The sequence below is a fragment of the Marmota marmota genome, unplaced genomic scaffold (assembly GCF_001458135.2).
Source record: "Marmota marmota marmota unplaced genomic scaffold, marMar, whole genome shotgun sequence".
NCBI classification, from domain to species: Eukaryota; Metazoa; Chordata; class Mammalia; order Rodentia; family Sciuridae; genus Marmota; species Marmota marmota.
In genome coordinates, this window is record NW_025999932.1 from 2,806,167 (window position 1) to 2,815,241 (window position 9,075).

Here is a 9,075-nt window from a genome sequence, read left to right on the forward strand (position 1 = left end):
TACTGAGAGTAACAGCAAATAGGATTGAAACACATTTAAAATACAATTGTCCATGCTTAAGTGTGAATATTTCAGGGCAGTAGAGGAGGTTGATGGTTAAACACACACATCAGACCTACAGGAACACAGACGTGTTCCCTGATGTGACACACTGGGGCTGTTTACCCAGTGAGGTGGTAAGGATCCTGGAAGATGGAACTAACAGTGTGAGTTTGGCTCTTCACAACTATCTTTAAAAGAAATACTTTTCCTATTTATTTATATTGCATAAAGATATGCAATATAGTGTTTGTACCTCAAAACCAAGAAGGCAAACAACCCAATAAAAATACTAAAAGATGAGCACATGGATATGCTTAGCATTGTTAGTCACCAGGGAAATGCACACTAAAGCCACAGGACACTCCAGGACACACACACACTGGTGTGTCTACATCCGGCCCCCTCAACACCCACCAGCGTGTCTAAACCCACCTCCTCAACACCCACCAGTGTGTCTACACTGAACCCTGGGGTGCTTAACCACTGAGCCACATCCCCAGACCTTTGTAATCATTTTTTTTTTTTTTGAGACAAGTTCTCATTAAATTACTCAGGGCCTCACTAAGTTGCTGAAGCTGGAATTCAACTTGTGATCCTCCTGCCTTAGTGTCTGGGATTACAGGCGTACGCCACCACACCCAGCTCAGAAACTGCATTTCAGACAAAAAAATATCATAAGTTGAATCAATAGAATCACTTAGCTACAAGTTTCCTGTCATCAGTATTTAATATGTGTGTTGCATATTTGTCCCCCTAAATTACACGTGTGTGTGTGAGTGCACGTATGTGTGTGTGTGTGAGCTGTCATTATTTCAAAATTTTTACAATAATTGTAAAGTTGCAGGGAAACTGACAAACATTAGAAAATCAGCTTATAAAGTGTTGGTGTTAGAAAACAGATCTATAAAGATAGAGATACACTGTAACATGAATCCAAAGCCACACTCTGTGAAGACTTGGAGGAAATGTCATATATATATATATATATATATATATATATATATATATATATATATATANTTTAATTGTAGATGGACACAATACCTTTATTTTATTTGCCTATTTTTATGTGGTACAGGGGAACGAACCCAGTGCCTCATGCATACTAGGCAAGTGTTGTACCACTGAGCCACCACCCCATTCCAGGAAACATCACTTAATGCTCTGACAAGAAGCAGAGCCAGCAGGCAGTAGTGGGAGTGGGGTCCAGCCCTAGAGAGGCCCCCTCAGTGGAGCCCAGGCTGGGATCTTGGGTGTCTCGTGCTCACCCCTGGCCGTCGGTGGTAGGGAGGTGCATAGGCTGTTTGGACCCACTGAACTAGAACGCTGGTATGAGTCACAATCCGTAAATAGCACCTTTATTCCAGCCCTCGACCACATCCTCTCTGACATCTAAAGCCACTCAAGAGACAAGGCGTTGGAAAAGTCCTTTTCAGCATGCAGGCACTTGGGCGTGCATTTCAGGGTGGCGGAGCGGTGGCTGCTAAGTGCAGACTCTGTGGGCATGGCCCCTCTGCCACACCAGTGCACTCTGAAGCAGCTTGGGGAATGTGACTTCCCAGTGCAGAACACCAACCTCGGCCCTGGGTCTGCAGTGCCCTTGGTGGCCTCTGAGCTCCTTTGAAGCACATTAAACTTAGGATATTAGTACTGGCTGCCTCTGAGACCCCTGAGGCCAGGAACTGGTCTTGTTTATCTCTAAGCTCAGCACATGGCACCTGGCTTGTAGTAAGTGTGCCATCTGCGTGTGGACAACACATGGCACAAATCCTCTCACACCAGATTTTCCAAGCTGGCTCATGGACCTGGGCTTTCCCATTGCCTAGAAACTTGTCGGAGACTAGCACCTCCAGTCCCGCCCAGACCTATGGAACCAAAGCCTACGTTTTCACCAGACCCAGGGGGATGCATGTACCCATGCAGGTTTGAGAAGCACTGTCCCAAAGTGATGCAGGGTCAACTAGACCTTACCAGGTTAACGGTTGTTCCTGGCAGTCCTGGCTTCCTGAGCAGAGCTTAGATAATGAGGTCTGAGGGAGGCGTGGAGCAGATGGTGATACATGGATTGCTGCGCACACCTGAGGCCACCCCACCGTGCACCAGCTACAGGACTCTGGGGAGTGCAGCTGCAGGCTTCCATTGCCAACCTGGACATGGGAGGGTGGTCCCATTTCCAGTGGTATCCTGCATTTGGATAATTAAATGCCAGACACGCCCTCTCCACTGCGGCGTCTGCCGACACCACCCTGCCACAGCCACCACGCCAGTTCTATCAGAGGCTGAGCCGTGAGTCCGACCCATAACCTGTAGGTCTGCATGTGTGTTTGCAACTTGTGTCATTCCAAAGTGCATTTTGTTTTTACATGCAGACACATGCACACACATACAGGTTCAAATTTAGAATGAAAACTGAGTACCTTCTAGTATCTCCATTTGAGCTCCACAATGTGACCTCCTCATGTGTATTGATCTGGAATTATTCAATTCTTTTGCTAGTCTACTTTAGAATTTCGAGCTGGATGTAAAGCTTCTCTTAGGGACCCTGAGCCATGTGTTTGCACCCTATTTTCCTTAGAGTGATGCAAGTTCTGTGGTCACACAGCTCTTGTCTGGCATTGCGGTGTGGAATTCTCCACATCCTAAATGCTGACCCTGGAGAATGTTTAGGTCAACATTCACAGAGATGGCTGTTCCCCATCCTTCATCCAGAGGGGAGAATGCAGTCAGGTGGAAACATGGACCCAAATACTCAGATTCCCAGTCCTGGCTCATTTAAGGTACATGCTGCCTCCAGCATTGTGGACCCTCTGGGAACAGGAATCTGCTTCCCACACTTGGCCACAAGCAGTCCCCTGAGCCCTCCCAGCTGGGGGACTCGAAAGAACTCATCCAGGGTGAGATGTGGAGCTGAGACCAGGTGACTGCCATCTTTAGAAGCAAGTCAGGAAGAGAACTATAGGACCCGAACAGCACCAGCAGGGAATTCCTAGATCATCTCTGAATGCCTTGGTCTGTGACATGGCCTCTTATCCGTTGAAGAGTTTTGCACAGTATCTTGAGCATAAGAGGTATTTAGTGCATGTTTATTAGGTTCAAAATCTCTGGAATGTTTTATTTGGATTGGCATTTACATCTTATGCTTGGTGTCGCTAGCCAATTGCTTCATTAATATTAAACAACAGTAATAAAAAATAATGCCATATTTTGAGCCTTGACTTCAAAGGTGAGAGCAGGTGACGATGAAATCCTGGATTTATCAAGGACGAAACCAGAGAACCGATTTTTAAACACTGAAAATATTGATGGAAATTTTATTTATATTTTTAGAACCAGCATTTTAAAATGGAAGGATGATCCCAGATTTTCTGACCACTGAATTCATCTAAATAGGCCTAAAATCCCATGCCCAGTGAGCATGGTGGCTCAGAGGTGGCTCACTGTGCTGTGTCACAGTGTGGATGGCACTGGAAGTCTCTGTACTTAGTCCTGCTGCTCTGCGCCAGGGAGAAGAGTAAGTCCCAACTGATGATCTAATGTCACATGAAACCCAGGGCACAGTTTTGCCCCTGCCCTTCAGGCTCTTCTTAGAAGAAGTCATCTCCTTTGCAGATGCCCGTCGAAGACCTTGCTCCGTGTTCACCTTCCCTGAAGTTCCTCGGGGCTGCATCTCTTCTCCTCAGTGGCTCTGAGCTACTTGTGAAGTACTTTTCCATCTCTCAGGGTTTCCATTCTGAGGCTGAGCTGAAGCCGTGAGTGACCTTGCCCTTCCCCTCCGAGGGTGAAGATTTCGTCCCACCCTTCCCCAGCCTGGCACATCAGAGAGGCACTGGGAGGGCAGATGCCAGGGGAAATGGGCATCAGCTTCAAAGCCAGCCCCGAATCTCTGGCCTTCCCTTGCTTCCTGAACCCCAGCTGTGGAAGGGCCTGGGTGCTACTCTGCAGGGAGACCAAGCCCAGGGCCCAGCGTGCACAGTGGCTCCCACGCTGGACAACCCCAGGACAGGGGCCGAGCTCACAGATACTTGCCTGACACTTGAAAGCATTTATCAAACTGGTATGTCACGGACACACAGGGACAGTGTTGAAGACTATCCCTGTGTGCCCGCGAGATACCAGTTCTACAAATACAGGATCACTGCTCACCTCCCCCACGGTGGTGTCTCATGCCATGAGACTCCACCAATGAGAGGGCTGCAGGTCTGACTCTGCAGACGCTGCAGGCACCAAGCCCCTTGCAACATCTACTCCGTGGAAAAGATCCACAGTCTGAGCTCAGGGAATTTACAACAGGAAGGACCTCAGGGGCAACGGAGCGGACCCTCCTCCCATAGACGAAGCTCCTTTGCAGGCCTTGGTCTCTTGGCTCTGTGGAAGAGCCCAACTCCAATCAAAACCATGTTGTTCTTTGCCTGAAGGTGACTGGCATGAAGCAAATTCTGGGTTTCAAACATGACACAGCCCAAGCTAGGGAAATCCATGGTGAAGCGAACCAGAAGGAGGCACATCTGGGCTACAGATTTTATCCTGCAACTTATTTCTCTGTGCGGATTTTGAGCAAATCTCTTCATGCTTCTAACACGGAGCTGCCTCAGTAGACAAGAGTCTAAATGACAATTCCTGGCCACGGGAGGCCTGGTGCATCCAGGCAGGACTCGGGCAGGACTCCTTTCTGTGGAAAAGGCTGAGGCTGTGCTGGTGGCTCCCTACTGCCTGCTCGGGATGTGCAGAGGATGTGGGGTAGGTTGCAATATTCCCCTGGGCACTGACATCTTTCTTGAGTTTCTTATGCTTCCTTTACACAGCTGTAAAGTCAGGCCAACTGGCTGGTCACGGAGCAATTTCCAACATGCACAATTACGTTAATTTTGAGCAAGCCTGATGGGAGGAGTCCCGGGTTTGGACACAGTCAGTGGAGCTGGAGGCACACATACTTCTTAGATCCATGAAGACACAATCTTTTTTTTTTTTTTTAAGTGAAATTGAACTCTGGAGAATTAAATGTGACTTACGTTTACAGGCAGAGTGTTTATATCTCTCCTTCAGCAACTGACGTGCCGATGTCTTGAAGCGTCTGATCCGAATGCACCTCGACACTGGTGGGCAGCAGCAGTGCTTTCTCCACCAGCCCTTCCCCGTCGGCCTTGCCCCGTGAGGTCGCCCAGACAGCTGCCACATGGGCGCTGCTTCTGGCTCACCTGCAACCGCAGACGTGTGAAATCTTACATTGCCCACATATTCTCGAAGATTCGTTTTTAGCCATTTCAGCATATATGTGCTTATCCTGAAAAGAAAACGCAAGGTGATGGTTGCTTTGTCTTTGAAACATCTTTTTGAAAAAATGCCCTACCCAGATACCCTGTCTCAGCAGAGCCCATAGTCCTGGAGGAGGCATAGACTGGGCACAGAGAAGGGCTTGGAGGGGCACCTGCCAGCTCCATACTTGGTGCCAGGGTCCACACAGTGCAACCATCACACGGCCCCAGACTACATTTCTCAGAGGGTCAGCCCCACTCAGAAACAGGAGTGGACCTTTGTGAAGTCAGGAGCAGGTCAGCTGAGACTTGGAAAAGGATATTTGTGGGTCATGAATCAGAAGAGCTGGTCAGCCTAGTGGGTCCCTTAAAGCTCACAGATAATTTCTTTCACAAAGCAGATCAAATTAAAAGTGATAGTAGGGATAAGCAACATCAAATAGCAAGATCTCTTGGTATCCTGCCAGATCTCACGGTGGATACAGGTAGGAAACTCCAGGAGAGGCCCACTCAGACCCACCTCCCACCTGGCCAGGCCTGCTCTGCTGGACCAGCCCCGGAGGAAGACCTGCAGTGGCCTGGAACTGAGAGAGTGCAAGACGATTGGCAGCTCAGGAATGGCAACCAGCTTTCCGACAGGAGCACGTGCTCCAAATCCAGTGGTCGGTTGTCAGTGGGCAGAGGGTGGGGCAGGTCCCCAATGGAAACAGTGCCCGAGGGTGTGGGAGGAGCTCTCCTGGTTGCCACAGCCTGTAGCCCCCCACTTCCTTCTCTCTCTGTCTCTGTCTCTCTCTCTCTCTCTCTGCTTCACTTTCTTTTCTTTCCTTTTTTTAAAACTCTATTTTTAGTTAAAGTACCCAATGTCTCTGTTAAGTATGGCAGAGAACTGTGATTTAGAAACACTGCACAATCTCCCTGGTGTTCCAACAGGGCAGCTGCCCCGTAGCTGGGCTTCCATTTGGCTCCATCAGAAAGTGGGAAGGCCCACATGGATGGTAGTCGTCACATTACTGGTGGAGGGACCAGCCGGTCTTTGTCTTTTGACACCTCTCACAACCTGGCCAGAAGCCAGGGGCCATCAGGCCTGTGTAGTTTTACTTTATCCACGGATCAATATCAAAAAGTAAGGGTAGGCAAGGCCCTTCAGAGTCTTAGATGTTTTGAATGCTTCTCATACCAGTTAAAAGATGATTTTTATCAGTGACCTCTGTGGACTAACTCTGCAGTAAACAGGAAAATATTCAGCCACCATGAATTATGTAATATTTGAAATTGTCTAGACAGTGTTCGGAGGGCAGCAGATGGTGCGTATTCTTGGAGAAGCAATTTAGCAATCGGATTCTGAGCAGGGTGTCTCCACATCCCCCTGCCACGACCCCTCCATCCCCTCCCTTCTCCTTTGGCTCCCAAACCCCGTGATCCCGAGACACAGAAGGATTTATGTGGAGTCCGCACGCTTTCCCCTTTCCACTGATTTAGCAATGTGCTCCGAGTTGGCTCATTTGTGGCATTTCTCTGACTTCCTGATGCTGGGGTAAGGTTTTAATAGAAGCGTCGAGCACACAGCAGGCAGAACTAGTGACTGCACGGTTTCTGCCCTGGTGCCCCTACCTGCAGCAAGGGGAGCAAGGAGCGCGGGAGCCCCTGAGATGGCCCTCAATCTTCAGAGGGGGCTTTACTCCTTCCAGGGTGGAAAACAGGCTGCATCCTGAGACTGTCTTGAGCACATGTCCTTGGGGGGACAGTGAAAGTGAGGTGGGAGAAAGGCAGACCGGATAGCTCCGTCCTCACTTGCAGAGACCCCTGGCCAGAGCTGAGGAGGGAGAGACATGGAGACCATGGGCAGCTGAACTTTCCTCCTGGTGAAAAGAAAGCAAAATGAAAGTGAAGTCTGGTGAAGCTAAAAGGAAACATGAAACGCGGATTGGAGAGCTTTGGCAGCAGGGAGGAGCGCACATCCAGAATGGCGTGTGGTAGGAGGCCCTCAGAGGGCCAAGCACAGAAAGCGAAGGGAGACCGGGACCCTTTGTGCTGGGTGGTCAGGGGTCATCATGTGGGAGGTGGAACTTGAGCTGATCCTTGAGGGCCAAGTCTGGAAGACAGAGGGGAAGAGGACCCAGGCAGAGGAATACCCCTCCAACTGGGCAGACCGGAAATCCTGTTGGGGTAGCCGCAGGCAGGCTGGTAGAGGATGAAAGAGCACTGGGTGGAGGCGGGTGCTGCTGGGAGTCAGGCTTGGGGTGTGGGTGCCGATATGTGCCTCGTGAGCTTGGCCCTCCTGCCACCTGCGTGGTCTCCAGGGTATGCACCTGGGCAGTGCACCTGCTGCCAGCGCCGTTGGGGGAGTTTCTGGCTCTCCCAAGGGCGTCTCAATTGGGCTCCCCTAGAAGAGGTCTGAGACAGGATTTGTCCATCTGGAAGGTCAGAAAACAACAAGCACAGGGTGGGGCAGCCAATAAAGCAGGAAGGATCTGCGGGGACACATGGCCATATCAGGGCCACGTGCTTGGTGACAGCAGGCAGGGAAGACCATGCATCTTCAGAGGAGCCAGACACCTAGCACAGCGTCGGGCCCACGAGACCTGATGAGTTCTGATGGCTGAATGAGGACCGTGGTCAGCAGAGCAGGTTTCCTCTAGTTGTTCTTTCCAATGGGATGTTTCCTGTTGTCTTTTCTTTCAGACTGGATCTCCAGGGACCCCCATCTAGACGGGAGGACCTCTGGCACTCCAGGTCAGGCTGCGTGGGAGGCTCCTGCCCTGGGATCTCCTCCCCCAGGTACACCCCTGTGGAAGAGGCTAGTCCCAGGCAGGACTGGCGGGAGGAGAAGAGCAGGGGTCCCCTCCTGGGATCTCACCCTCCCTACACAGGCAAGAAAGGAGACTGACAGGAGAAGATGCCACAGCAGCTCAGTGAGGAAAGCATTTGGGGACATGATTGGAAAACGAAGCCTTTGAATAGCTATTTCTTGGAAAGTCTTTGGTAGAAATGTAACGACAATTTATCAATTCCAGGGACAGTTGACTTTGGTTCACCACCTGCTCTTTCTCCACTGGGAAGAAACTCAGTGTTTTCTGGAAAAAAAGAATGGAATTGATGCTGACATGGTTTGAGAAATGGAGAAGGTACTAAACAAGGCTTGTTTCTCTCATTTCTATGTCCCTTTTAAAAGGATGTGTGCTATTCAATTAGTAAATTCAATTAAAATTGATTGAGAGCCCCCAGACATTGTGGGATTGGGTTTCTTCTGCAGCCTTCTCACCTTTCATTGCTTGGAAATCACCCACTGCAGGGCGGCTGAACCAGAAACATTAGCAGGTCTTGATGTGATTATCTGAGGGAGCAAGCACAGCAGCTTTCCTCGGGGGCCTGGAAGAGACAGCCTCACCTCCCTGACCAGCAGGGCAGACCTCCCTCTCTCTCTTCTTTCTTTGAACCCTGGACTCAGACAAGAATGGTGACTCGCCAGTCCAAGGGCTACGTCCTCATGTGCATCTAAGAGGACCATATATGCTTATTGAGACTCCGATTCAGCCAAGGTGTTTCTGTGGGATAGAATGAGGAGGCAGAGAAGGGATGGAAGGTGCAAGGGTGAGCTCTAGTCCTCTGGTTTGGGTTTAGACAGACCACTGCCCTCGCACGTTCACCAGCTCAGCTCCAAGTTACCTGTGCAGCTCACAAACGAATTGACGTTGCTGACTCAGAATAGAAATTCAGAGAGAATATGAAAAGATATAAGTGTACATGTATACATATATATATGTATATGTATACACACACA

At 49.7% G+C, this 9,075-nt stretch overlaps 1 long non-coding RNA gene across 1 annotated transcript; it reads left to right on the forward strand.

The window, feature by feature from the left end:
- The first annotated feature begins 6,760 nt into the window (after positions 1-6,760).
- LOC125616027 lies at positions 6,761-8,518 on the forward strand. Its single transcript, XR_007346625.1, has 2 exons — positions 6,761-8,072; positions 8,309-8,518. It is a non-coding gene; the product is annotated as an uncharacterized LOC125616027 (long non-coding RNA).
- The last annotated feature ends 557 nt before the right edge of the window (positions 8,519-9,075 follow it).